The sequence below is a fragment of the Vanellus vanellus genome (genome assembly GCF_965231255.1).
Source record: "Vanellus vanellus genome assembly, chromosome: 1".
NCBI lineage: Eukaryota > Metazoa > Chordata > Aves > Charadriiformes > Charadriidae > Vanellus > Vanellus vanellus.
In genome coordinates, this window is record NC_138905.1 from 214,458,926 (window position 1) to 214,471,434 (window position 12,509).

Below are 12,509 nucleotides of genomic sequence, written 5' to 3' on the forward strand. Positions count from 1 at the left end.
AGGTCTTGCCAGAGAACAAGAATCATCTATCTTTGATTTCCAGCCCCCTTCATTTCACTTTGCATTTTTCTTAGAGGAAAAAAATAAAATCAAAACCTCCCATTTTACTAGGAGGAATTTAAAGTACTGGGATAGGTGTAATTTGGTCCAAAATTTTTCATTCTTAGCTTGAGGCACCTTAGAGAGGTTCCTCTAGAAAATTTCTTTGCTACTCAAGGAAACTAATATAAGTGGATCCCTTTGATTTCTACGGGCTTCGAATAGAACCCTGAGCACCCTAAAACCTTTTCTGTGCTTTTGTTCAGCTTCCTCTTCTTCCCATAGCAATCATAACCATTACAAACATTCTGACACTGTCTCCTGGTTCTTCCTTATTTTTCAGTAGGCCACTACTGGAAAGAAGGACTGTAATTCAAGAATTTATTTCCTACATACCGTATTGTTACAGAACCAAGTGATGTCTCCTTCATTGCCTGTATAAAATAGTATCGGTCCATTATCTTTCTTCCAGTGCTGATCTGCTACTAGATACCGCTGCTGGAACGTAAGATTTTCATCAAATCCAAAGTGATCAATCTGTAAGAACAAGTAATAACAACATGTTCAGAAAGCTAAAATTGATCATGGAGTCTACAGCGAGTGCTGAGTCACTTTGCTGACAAAAACATTAAAAAAGTAAAAGAGTTTTACTAATAAAAATATGACACAATTAATTTATATTCCTAGATTGCTAATACATCTCAATTCTTCTGCTTTACAAAGGTAAGCAGCCAAAATTACAGGCATATATGCTGAAGGAGAAATGTTATTTTCAGTTATAAAAAAATCCATGCCCTTCTTATAGTATCATACTTAACACAAGATATTCTAAATATATTTAGGAAATCAGACTTTGTGACCCCTCAGCAGATTTGTATCTGATGTACTAAAACTGTATCACTAAGTAAAGAGAATCACTGTCCCACAATGTTTTGAGTCTTAGAAAAATTCCTTACTAGCCTGATCAGGTATTTAAAAACACACCCCTCAAAAAAAAATCACCAACAAAAACCCCACCTCTTCTCTCCGCCTTTTGACATAAGATTGAAGTTTAAACAGATTCTTGTTAGAAAGTGTGTGTGGGGGGGTTAATCCTTAGAAAATACTAATTCTCTGTAGTTCTTGTACTATTGACAGATTTTTCAGATAGTTTATGGAGTGCTGCTTCTCTCCTCGCAATTTTCACTAATTCACATGCCCTTCCCTATTCTTTTCACTGCCTTACCAATATTGCAGGCCTACACATACCACTTAACCCAAACCCTGCACTGTTAGATTTATTCCCTCATTAGAAGTTAAATTTCAATTTCTAAGGTCAGTTTTTCAGATTTTATTCATGCTGCTTTGTATGCACTATTCCCCTTGACTCTTCCCCATTCATTCATGCTGGAAAGTTTATCAATTGCTTTTACAAGGTAACTCCCTGCACAGGCATAATCTTATTCTAGAATACCCACACAGGCTTTTACTACTAAAAAAAAAAAAAAAAAAACCACACAACAAAAAACCACCCACACAAAACACAGAGCTACTTCAGAAGAGCTATGCTGCTTAATTCCCATGTATTCACAAATCATCACTAATTTTATTCATCAGTTGAAGATGACCTGTAGCTTCCCAATTTTGTTTTCCATCAGCACAAAGCATCATCTTTTCCTTTTATATTGTTTCTTGCTGGCAGTAACAGCCTGACATCTGCTGGCTTGAACACCTCTGCTCACCCATCTGCCTTTCCACCACCAACTCTGCCAAATCTCTCAGATGCCCCAGGAACCAGCCTTTCACATTTCCTGTTTTGAGAGCATCCGCAAGTTAATCTTAAAAAGCAGCAAACCACACACAAATCCAAACACTCGCTGCTGATGTAGTGACCTAACTGCTAGGCAGATTCCTCCAGGCAGCTCAGGAAAGCCTAACTCTTGACCTGCAGGATCCAGCTACTCCACACCATGTACTTAAACTTGCTTTGGGTCAAAGACAGTGCAGGAACTTATTTAAAATATACAATCTGCTGCAAAGTGTCTTTTTCCAAACTCTCTCAAAGCTTGCTCACTCTTGGACTGGAGTGAGAGGAGAGCTGTATTGCAGCTCACTGCAGGCAGGGCAGCAGGAACAGTTGGAGGTCTGTGCATGGTCTTGACAGGCATGAGAGACGAAGTCTTTGCTCTGAATACGCTAACTTCAGTGACTGCTTCCAGACCCAAATAAAACTAATTGATGTATGCTCTACAGTTTCGCTCAATGGGACCATTTACTACTTACTTATAAGTACATGGTGATGTTACCGTGCACATATTTAAGGGCTCTTTCAATGAATTCAAGTGCTGACAACATATGCTAGGCCTATTCTACACTGACAACTCACCTGCTCCTTTTTCATTTGCACAGTTACTAATTTTAGTGTCACTTTCTACATCAAGCATAATCAAGAGTGATTAGATGTAGTGATTAGATATAGAAGGGCAGAACAGGGTCAGCAACTGAGAAAGTCTTTGGTCATAAGACATTGGGACAATTAAAGTGAAGGAATAGACATGGCACATGTAATAAAAAAATCAGTGTAGTTTAATAAACTCCAACAGTATTAGAAATATTACAATATCTTTTGTTCCAGGTCTGTTTGTAAAGGGGAGAAGTATCTCTTTCTGTTTAACTTTTCTGGTTAGGCTGTTAGCCAGAGATAGGAAAAAAATAGGCTCATGTGTCCTGTCTGCTTTTTATAGAATCATCTAAAATAAAACATTTAGCTTTAAAAATTGATTCTGCATCCTTCCTGCCTGAAGCCACAGCACCAACTACAAGACTACACCACAAGAAGTATTCAACTTCCCTGAACTACAAACATATGTACCAAAATCTTCTCAGTCCAGGCAGCTTAATATGGAACAGAAAAAACATGCAGTGGAAAGAATAATAGAAAAAAAAAATCAGAATAGTTTAATGGATAAGCATCCTTTTCACACCAAGCTGAGGTTACTCAATGAGGTATTGTGCAGAACAGATTTTAAAGCCCGTGTTACTATTACCATTACACAGGAACTGGAAAATTAGGATAGTAATATTCAAATATGAATATATTTTCCTGAATGACAGCTAACTTCCTTTTTAGAATATGATTTACCACGGTTTCTGTGTGATGTGATCTGTCAGTCTACTCCCACAAAACAAACCCCCAAATCCCAATGCTCTAGTGAGTCTGCCTCTCAATACCAAGAGGGAGAAAAGTACTGGAATTTGAGTTTTCTTTTGTCAGTTTAGTAACCACATTAATCAAAGTGTCATGATTCTCCATCTTCACTCTGAGCCATGCTGTAGATTCACTCACTGCCATCAGTCACATTCTTCTTCCCCACTCCTTCCTTAAACTGTAAAATTTTGATAGCTTCACAGCAGCTAAGTTCCCTCTGTTCATCATATGCATAACATCAAACCATGGCCACATGTAAGATCCCAGGCAAGACAACTACAGAAAAGTAAAAAAAAAAAAAAAAAAAATCACAAGTACCTATTACTCAGCTGAAGAGCAGGAACACCTTTATTGCTAGATGATGGGGCTTCATACCTTGTAGTAACTTGTCATTGCAAGGGTAAGGCACATAACATAACTAAAAAACCCTCGTGCTTGTAAAGCAGAGAGATAGAATGTCACAACTGCTGGTTATTGCCAAGAAATTCAAATAAATTCTGAATACAGAACACCAAAATGCAGTTTGGAGGTATCCCAAGGAGTGTCTGCTCACAAAACTGTTTGAAAATGTACTAACTCAGAGACAGAAAGTGTATAGAGTCAAATGTACTAAGAGAGGGAAAAAGCACAAGAATCGATATGAAATTGTGCAGTGAGAGGTTGGGACACAAAGGGAAAGTTCTAGTTCAGGAACAGCAGGTGGAGCCCTCGTGTAGCCAAACTGCACTGCAGGAACATGCAGGGCTGCGCATAGGAGCTAATGGTTCTCATTCAACAAGTACTTGCTTTCACCATCCTCTCTAGAACAGGTATGCAAACAAGTAATAAGCCCCACAAACTGTGTGAAGTATACTTTACAACTCAAATCACCCAGATATATTTTTTCCATTTTTTTTTCTTAAGTCAGATTTCATTAAAAAGCTGAACGAGAAAGTTTTTCATACATGCAAGAGGTGTAAGAGAAAAGCAAGGACTTTTGCAACCAGACCCAATTAGAATAGACCACAACAGCAAAAAAGAAAAAGCAGTTTAGTACACATTTACAATACCTTAACTGTTAGTTAAAAGTAACAGTGGTACAGGTACACTAACATATATGAGGCTTTACTAATTACAAGTTTCATAATTACAATTATTGTCAGAATGTTGGCAGTAAGTACAAGGTCCTGAGCAGCCTAATACAATCTTGAATTTGGCCCTGCTTTGAGTGGGAGGTTGGACCAGATGACATGCAGAGTTGCCTTCCAAAATTAAACTCTGGTTTGGATTAATCCAAACCAGTTACACAGCCTAAAATGTTAAGCTTCTGTAAACAGGACTACCTAGCAAGTTTGGTTAAAATAAGAATACAGTCATCATTGGCAAGACAACAGCAATGTTTTACAAATGAAAGTATCATGTACATGCAACACTGACACAGAATCAGTCTTTTGATATGAATAAAATGGAGGATAAAAATAGAAAAAGGACTACAGAAAGTAATGTCATGAATAAGTTTAAGGGAAACTTGTCAGCTGAATTAGGCAGGATGGGAATACTTTGGAGAGCTACAGCTGCAAGACAAAGAAAGCAAGCAACAAAATTTCAGTTCCATGTACAAAAAAAAAAAAAACAAAAAAACACACCACTTCATGAATTTTGTGTGGTTGAAAACAAAAAAAAAAAAAAAAAAAAAAGGAAACACCTTGTATTTTCCTGCACATCTTTTGAGTCAGAAGACTCACAAAGCTCTTGGGGAAGATGCATGCATACACGCAACAGATTGCTCCAGAGGCAGCCAGCTCCAGACAGAAGGCTGCAGCCACTTCCCAAAGCGTGGCCACAGCTTCTGAGAACTGCATTCACTGAGTTTGATTAAAAACAGCAGTAGGCAGCACAAACTGTTGTGACCAAGAGGCTGCTGAGAGCTCTAGACTGAAGGATTGAGTCAGCAGCTTTGATCCTGTAGTTCAGAGAAACTTTTTTACAGTGAAGTGGAGCTCATCAGCTCAGGACAAGGAGCTTTCCCCAGACTGGTCCACTGAACAAAGTAGAAGGAAGGGCCAAAACCCACTTCACCACCTTCTGCTCAAAATACACAGCACGTTTCTTTGACTTTACCTTATATGTGCACACGTATCATGTGCTTCTGTTGAGCTCTGAAAGATGACTTATCTTGGGGTGTTTTTTTTAAAATGTGCTTTTTTGTTGTTTTGAAGTCCATTTAAAATAAAACAAGCCATTCTGCCACACATCTCCCCTGGGGAGGAAACAAAAAAGGCACAACAGATGTTAATTATTGTACAGATGTTAGTTTGCTTAATATACTCCTGGAAGCATTCAGGAACTATGGCACTGTGCAAAGTACAAAGACAAAACAGGACACATGGGCTAAAACCCACTTCCTTCTCGGCAGCATCTTAAGGTCATTAGTGACTACAGAGACAGGACAGCAAACCCAAGCCTTTATCCAAAAAAGACTATAATTCACAGAGTAGCTTCTAAACAAAAGCATTTAATGTCATTCAAGGTGGTAAATCAGCACCTGATTGTTTTATGCTTTTGAGTTTCTGGCAAGATTGCAAGCGTCTGAAAGCCTTTCTGTCACGCCTCAAATTTCAATCCTCTAGGCAACAGCTTTATTTTCCCAATCTTGGATATTCCATTTGAAATCAAGCCAGTTGTTTTACTAGTGAGAAGCCATGGGATTTTAAGAGGCATAACCAAGGTTCATGGAGTTGTTTTGAGTGCTCATCCTGTCTGAGTTATTTCCTGAAGACAGGAAGATACAGGATAGTCTGAGGATATCCTCCTGTGTGAACAGCAGTGAGGGCACTAGCCTCTTTGGGATTTCACCAATGTGTTTTTATTCCTGGTTTTACTCCTGACAGGCTGTGGGAGTCCAGTCCAGTTAGCTGGCCTGATTAGTTTTATTTCCTCTTAAAAAAAAATCTTTGCTTCTTCCATTTAACTTGCAAGTTCTTGAGGGCAGGGACTGCATTGCCATCTTTGTACAGCATCATATTCAAGGGGCTCCAAATTTTGTTACAAGTACTACTATATATAATTAAATATTCAAGCTAATAAAAACCATTACAACAGTAGAGCACCACTAAAAATATATACTGACACATTATTTATGTCTTCATAGCAGGGCAGACAGAATCAGAAATGAAAGGTAAATAAAAATAATTTTTTAAAAAAGCCTCCCTCCCTGACACTATTCTCATTGCTTTTTTTCTCCTATTGCACGTTTCTGTGTACCATAGTCTGCCAGTCTGCTTCATCTCAGACCACTGGTAAGATTCTCTCAATTTTTAAAAAAAAAAAAAAAAAAAAAAAAAATCAAGGTTAGCTTTGTTTTATGTTTCCTTGCTTTCTAGGCTGATACTTACGCAAGGGCTGGCAGAGATTGAAGATTAGCACCAGTCTGTTGAAATGAATAATTCATAATAATCTGACACTCTGTGGAAGAGCACAGAGATGTAGCCTGATGCAAGACAGTGCAGTTTACATTAACCCACAAACTTGAAAGGCCTACATCTAAATAAGAAAACTGGAAGAGATTGACTTGACATAATCGTTCACACTGCCCAAAATTCAGAGGTTTTGTTCATTGGATTTTATTTACTTCATTAATCTGTCACATTTAACAAAACATACAGACATAACAATATGCATGCTGTTGGCCTATTCCAGCTTCCATCCTACTAGTGATGGCCTAGAATAGCCGTTACCAGTTTTTCCTTGGTTGGAGTTAGCTTTCAGCCAAACATGCTCCACAAAACAAATGCAGACTTAGGATCCTTGTAACGGAGGGACCTCTTCCCTTGCCACTATGACCTTGTGAACACAGTGGCCTTTGACTAGAATCATGCTTTGTGTATTTTACTGAAACTTTTTATGCTGCAGAAACCTTGTCACCTGCTCTTGGGAGGTTGCAACTGTTTAAGGAAGTCTGCTTTTAGCACTCATTTATCACTTACGTGATTAAAAAGCACTGACAAGGAAAGCCTCAGACAGGAATACTACTCGTGCCCTGAGTCACACAGTTTGGACAAGACACTTAAAAGAGACCAAAGAACATTTAAACAGCTACAGGATATACTGTAGGAAAGTAGTAGGCTACTCAGGTCAGCCCTTGCTAGAAACAAACAATTCCCAAACAGTATATGATGAAAGGTTATTGTTATGTTTGAAACCTAAGCCACTAACAAGAACACAAACAAATTGGTTTCAACTTCCACAAACCATTAGTAGTTGTATCGCAACTGAAACTCCAGATTCTCCTTACCATGTAAAGATGAAGTACATTTAGACTTTAACTACTGAAGTGTAAAATCCTCCACCAGTCACTGTGAGGATGCAACTCCTCACTACAACTCCTCCAGTTGGAAAGACAGTTTGAGAGGTCCCATAGGCCCTCCCAAAATTTGCCACCCTGGACCAGAGTGGCAAAACTCCAGCACAAGGGAAAAAATGGGTGACCAAAGCAGGAGATGGCAGGAATGACTTCAATCAGCTTTACTGCTGGTGCTCCTTAACCACATTCTCCATTCCCCTGCCACCCCATTGTTCTTCTCCAAGCAACAGAGAGGCTTGTGCTGCTGACAGTCAATCAACTACACAAATTTATAACAAACTACTCTGGTAAAAACCCACCAAATGTTCACACCATTGATGTTTCCATTCAAGGCATTATTATCCTGGTGAAAATCTTCCACAGGACAAGGGATGGGGCAAGGATTAGGGAACAAACAGGTCAAAGCTACATTACCCAAAGGGCATTATTTCATAAGGCAAAAGTAAGCACGAAGAAGACGCACTATACCAGCAAAACCAAAGTTATCCTTGTGAAAGGTCTCACAGAACTGTAACAGGCAAAGGCCTGCAATTTTTTCCATCTGCCTTCCAGATTGAATTACAAATCCATCACATTCGGAGGATTAACTTCAGAGGGAAAAAGTTTTACATGAGCCTCCAACATGTCACAGATTAAGCAGTATAAAAATACTCCAGTTTTGCTGAGAGTGTCCTAAAGCTTTGAATAGGACTAATTGTTTAAACAAAATACTTTACAAAATAAGTTTGATCTTCCCTGATCAAAAATGTCTTCATTTGAAAGGCTTACTCAGCCTTTTCAAAAACAAGGACGTGGGGAAGGAAAGCATTTCACATTCAAGAATATATTTTGATTTGCTCAAATTGAATATTTAAAATACCTCTAACCCTCCCCCCAAAAGGGCTAGAACTTTCTAACTCGCCAAATATTTTTAAAGGTTCAACTGAAGTTGCAATCATTTTACTTCCCAGATTTTTCAGAGCTACAAGGAAATTTACTCAGTTTTATTATTCTCCCAGCCTTAGTTCAACTGCTATTACCTGTATTTTACTTTCTCCAGCTAATCCCACACAAAACAGGGGACCCATGGGGAGCTGGGGGGTTGGGGTGGGGGGTGGGTGTTGGGAGAAACAAAGTGAAAACCATCCTGTCATCCACCCAGATACTATTCTAGTTGGTTAAAGCACAAGCAAAATGGCAACACCATTAGAAGGCACTGAATACCTATATAAGGTCAAGTGCTAGGGATTTTACACATTCCACTGTGGATCATTTATTTAATAGCTACCAATTCTGATTACCATCTAAGAGGGAAGTGGGGAAGGCAATTTCAGAAAACAAAGCATCAAAGCAGCAATTAGTCATACAGCCCTTGCGCAATAGCAAAAATACCACATAGCAACTGCTCTTGAAAGCTTGCAACATATCTGAACATTGAAGAACTGTTTGCTTGCAGAGCTCCAAGACATTAGTAGATGGGATGATAGGGAGACCAACAACATTCAGGGAACTAACATCCATTGCTCCCTGCACTCAAAGTTTTTCTACAGATTGCTCTACTTCACAACAGAAGCATCCAGGTCTCTTGTCACAAACGATTACAAAAGTTTTTCAGTGGCTGAAAAGGTCTAGCAAACATACAGATAAACAATGGGTCTTTGTACCAGTTTAACACCCAGAATTGAGCTGGACCACAGATGCTTTTCTTCTCATAGCAAAGCAATAGTTTTCTCATCTAAATAGAGGCTCTCAGATTTTTATCCAAGAAGGTTTTTCAATTTCTGTTTTTATTTTCCTTTTTCCACTTAAAAATAGGCAAGAACATTTTGTTATGGACTATCCTGTTCAGAACAGACTGAACAACTCCACAGACATTGCTAAAAGCCATTCACCATCATCTTGTAGGACAGGAGCTCCTGCTTTGGAGTCGAGGGAACTCTACATTGGTAGCAGTGACTTAAAGGACTGAAAACTGTACACTTGTAGGTGGCCAGCCATTTATCACTGTATAGGAAACACCACAGAAAAGGCAGCGCTTCCAGAGCAGCATGTGGTTCTGAACAGCTTTTGTGGAAGACTTGGTTTTCAGGGAGTCAGGCAGTAAGAAAAAGCAAGCTGCTGCTTTGAGGCATAAATTAAATGTTTTGTTAATGCTAGTTTTGCTTTCACCCACTTTCTCTAGTTCAGTCTGGCCTCTGTCCAAGCCCTGCTGAAGTCAGAGGGTCTGATGCCCATCACTTTCTGTTCCTGTTGTCTTGAAAGGAAGTTCCTGCACGGAAACTACCATCTAAGCCTACCTCTGACTAGGTTTTTTTTCCACACTAAGTGCTTTTGTGGATGCTTTTAGAAAGGTTTTTTGCTTCACAATACAAGAAAACTTACTCACTTTTGAAGAATAATAAATTAATTAGGAATGAAAGTAGAAGCATCACCAAGTATGTCCACATCAGCAGTCTGAGGGAGAAGCTAGTGCATTGTTTCATAGCTCCCTGCATACTCATATCCCATGCAGGCAGGCCTTTCAGTGAACCCTCTCCTCTTCTGGAAAGAGGCACTTCTTGGATCTTATGCTATAAACACCTTTTCCAGATAATCTTCACCTAATCACTCTCACTTTAAGCCTGACACAACAGTAAGCTTGTACATAAACTTTGTATCGTTGCTGTAGGAGTGAATAATGGAAAAAGCTGTTTTGTCAATTTGTAGAAACAACAGCCCAAAAGGATCAGAAGTTTTGTTCTTTGCTCACTGCATGCATTTAGAGAACAGCAACAACCCCAGCACAACTGACAGTAATAACGCCACTTGGTAGTAGCGCTACAACAGTGCTGAATATTAGAAAATAGTTCTGCCCTAGTGTGCCTCCAGTAAAGCATAGGAGACAGCAACTAAAACCTGAAAATAAAAAATTATCCCACTACACCACAGGCAAGAAGGACAGTATCTCCTGAGCTGAAAAGAAATGCAATTCACATTCTTCTGTCCATATTTAAATCTCTGAATTCACATGCCTGGAAAACAAAGAAATGAACCATTTTGCAAGTATATGGAAGATGACTGAGTACAGCCTGGTTTTCCCCATTACATTTCTTACAAGTTCCACTGCTTTAGATGTAAAATTTTTATATTCCAGAATGTATGAAATAAAGAAAATTAAGGTATTTCTTCAGGTTTTTTTTTAAGATTTAAAATTAAATAAGCAAGTGTGACCTCTAGTTGCTCACCAGTTTAGCACTTGTTATAGGTTATCTGCACAGTCTATGACAACTTATGCTGTTGGCTGGTCTTGATCTCCTGTATTGATTTCTTCCAATAGCTTTGAGAAGGCATTAACATCAAATACCACTTTGAACTTAATTTCCCTCCCTATCTCCCACCTAGCCCCTCCTCCCCCCCCCCCCCCCAAAAAAAGCAAGAAATTCAGAGCCAAAATGTTGGCTCAACTGCTAGAAGCTCATGGGCAATTGGTACACATCAAAATAACTTCAACGAAGTTAACAGGATTTATCTCACGCACATCTGGCTTGTAAACAGCTTGCTACTTCAGCCATATGAAGTTTTGTTTATTATTTAGTCCTTTAGACTGTCTTTAATCAAGACAGTCTATCAGAAATCTTTCAGTGGCCTATTAAAGCTTTTAATGATTAAAGCTAGTGAGAGAAAAAGATGCTTATTCTCAGACAGCGTAGTGATCATTGATGCTTTTTGTAGTCTCTAGTATTAACTGCTCACTTGAAGGAAAAGACTGCAGGCTGTGAGGAAATTAAGTGTTTCCTGCCTAATTTGAGAAGCTGATGTCTGCATTGTGACCCACAGATAAGTAGTGCATAAAAATAAAAATTCACTGACAAGCTTTAACAACTACTTCCCTGTTTTCCTGTCCACTGAATAAGAGCTATTGTTTCGGCTTATGGACCTGGTTTATAGCTTACAGGTCCCATTTTAAATCATGCTATGAAATCACAGCGTAAGAGCTGCCAAGTACTCCTGTATTACTTGATGAGTAAAACATATTCCAAGTAATTCACCTCTGAGACAAACATCAGCATCACTTCTTCTCTAACCACTGACATAACTTTTAATTGGTACCAAGGGGCTCCGTAAAAAGCACTTTGTTTTTTCCTTCACCAGAAGTTAAAAGTGCTATTGTATTATAGTGCCAGACAAGAAAAACAAACCCATCGTAACCATTCCCAACATCTGTTACTATTCCAAGGCACCAACCTGAGTCACAGTAAGATGCTGAAAAAATTGCTAACCAGAATTTAAAGTGCTAATCTCAAGCTGTCTTAGTATCTTAAACATGAGTTTTAGACCCATGGATGAGAATTACTTCATTAGTATTAAAATAGTTTATACAGTACTGTTGTATTTATATTTAGTGATACTCATTTACATACAACAATGTAAATTTCAAAAACTGGAAAATGATGAATTGGATTAAAGGTATCTTGTTCCATAACTGTTAGCTTCCTTCTTGTGAGTACAACAAATATTTAAGAGCAAAACCATACCCCTAGTTTGGATTAATCCAAACTACCATCTTATCATCATCATCTAATCCAAATTTATCATCTTTAAATGAGAAATTAAGACAGCTTTGTCATCAAAAAGGTAATCCAATCTCTTCACCTCACTTCTCTTTACCCTGCTTATTCATGCAATGACCTTAGATTGAAGTTAAATTGTTTTGTTTGTTTTTTTTTTTTTTTGCTGTAGTACATTTTCAGTTAGAGCAGGAAAACTCTGAGATTCATCGGCTTCCTCTAAATTGGTCCTTCCTGTAAAACAGAAAGAACCATGCCTGAAAAATATAACTTCACTTCTCTTTTGTGGTCCTCAAATTCTCTTTTCTGGCTTGAAACTTGGATTCTAATTTCTGCACTTTTAATCAAGGCTTTCATTTTCTATGTCTCAGAACTTCACCCTGTAACACAAAATAGGGGATTAAAGACACCTGAT

General features: G+C 38.5%; 1 protein-coding gene across 1 annotated transcript in view; it reads right to left on the bottom strand.

Moving 5' to 3' along the window:
- The window catches only part of PRCP (prolylcarboxypeptidase), a 33,203-nt gene that overhangs the window by 15,131 nt on the left and 5,563 nt on the right, over positions 1-12,509 (bottom strand). Inside the window, exon 2 of the mRNA XM_082484153.1 lies at positions 436-576. The gene's annotated coding sequence lies outside the window, so the exon portion shown is untranslated. The remainder of the gene's footprint in view (positions 1-435; positions 577-12,509) is intronic.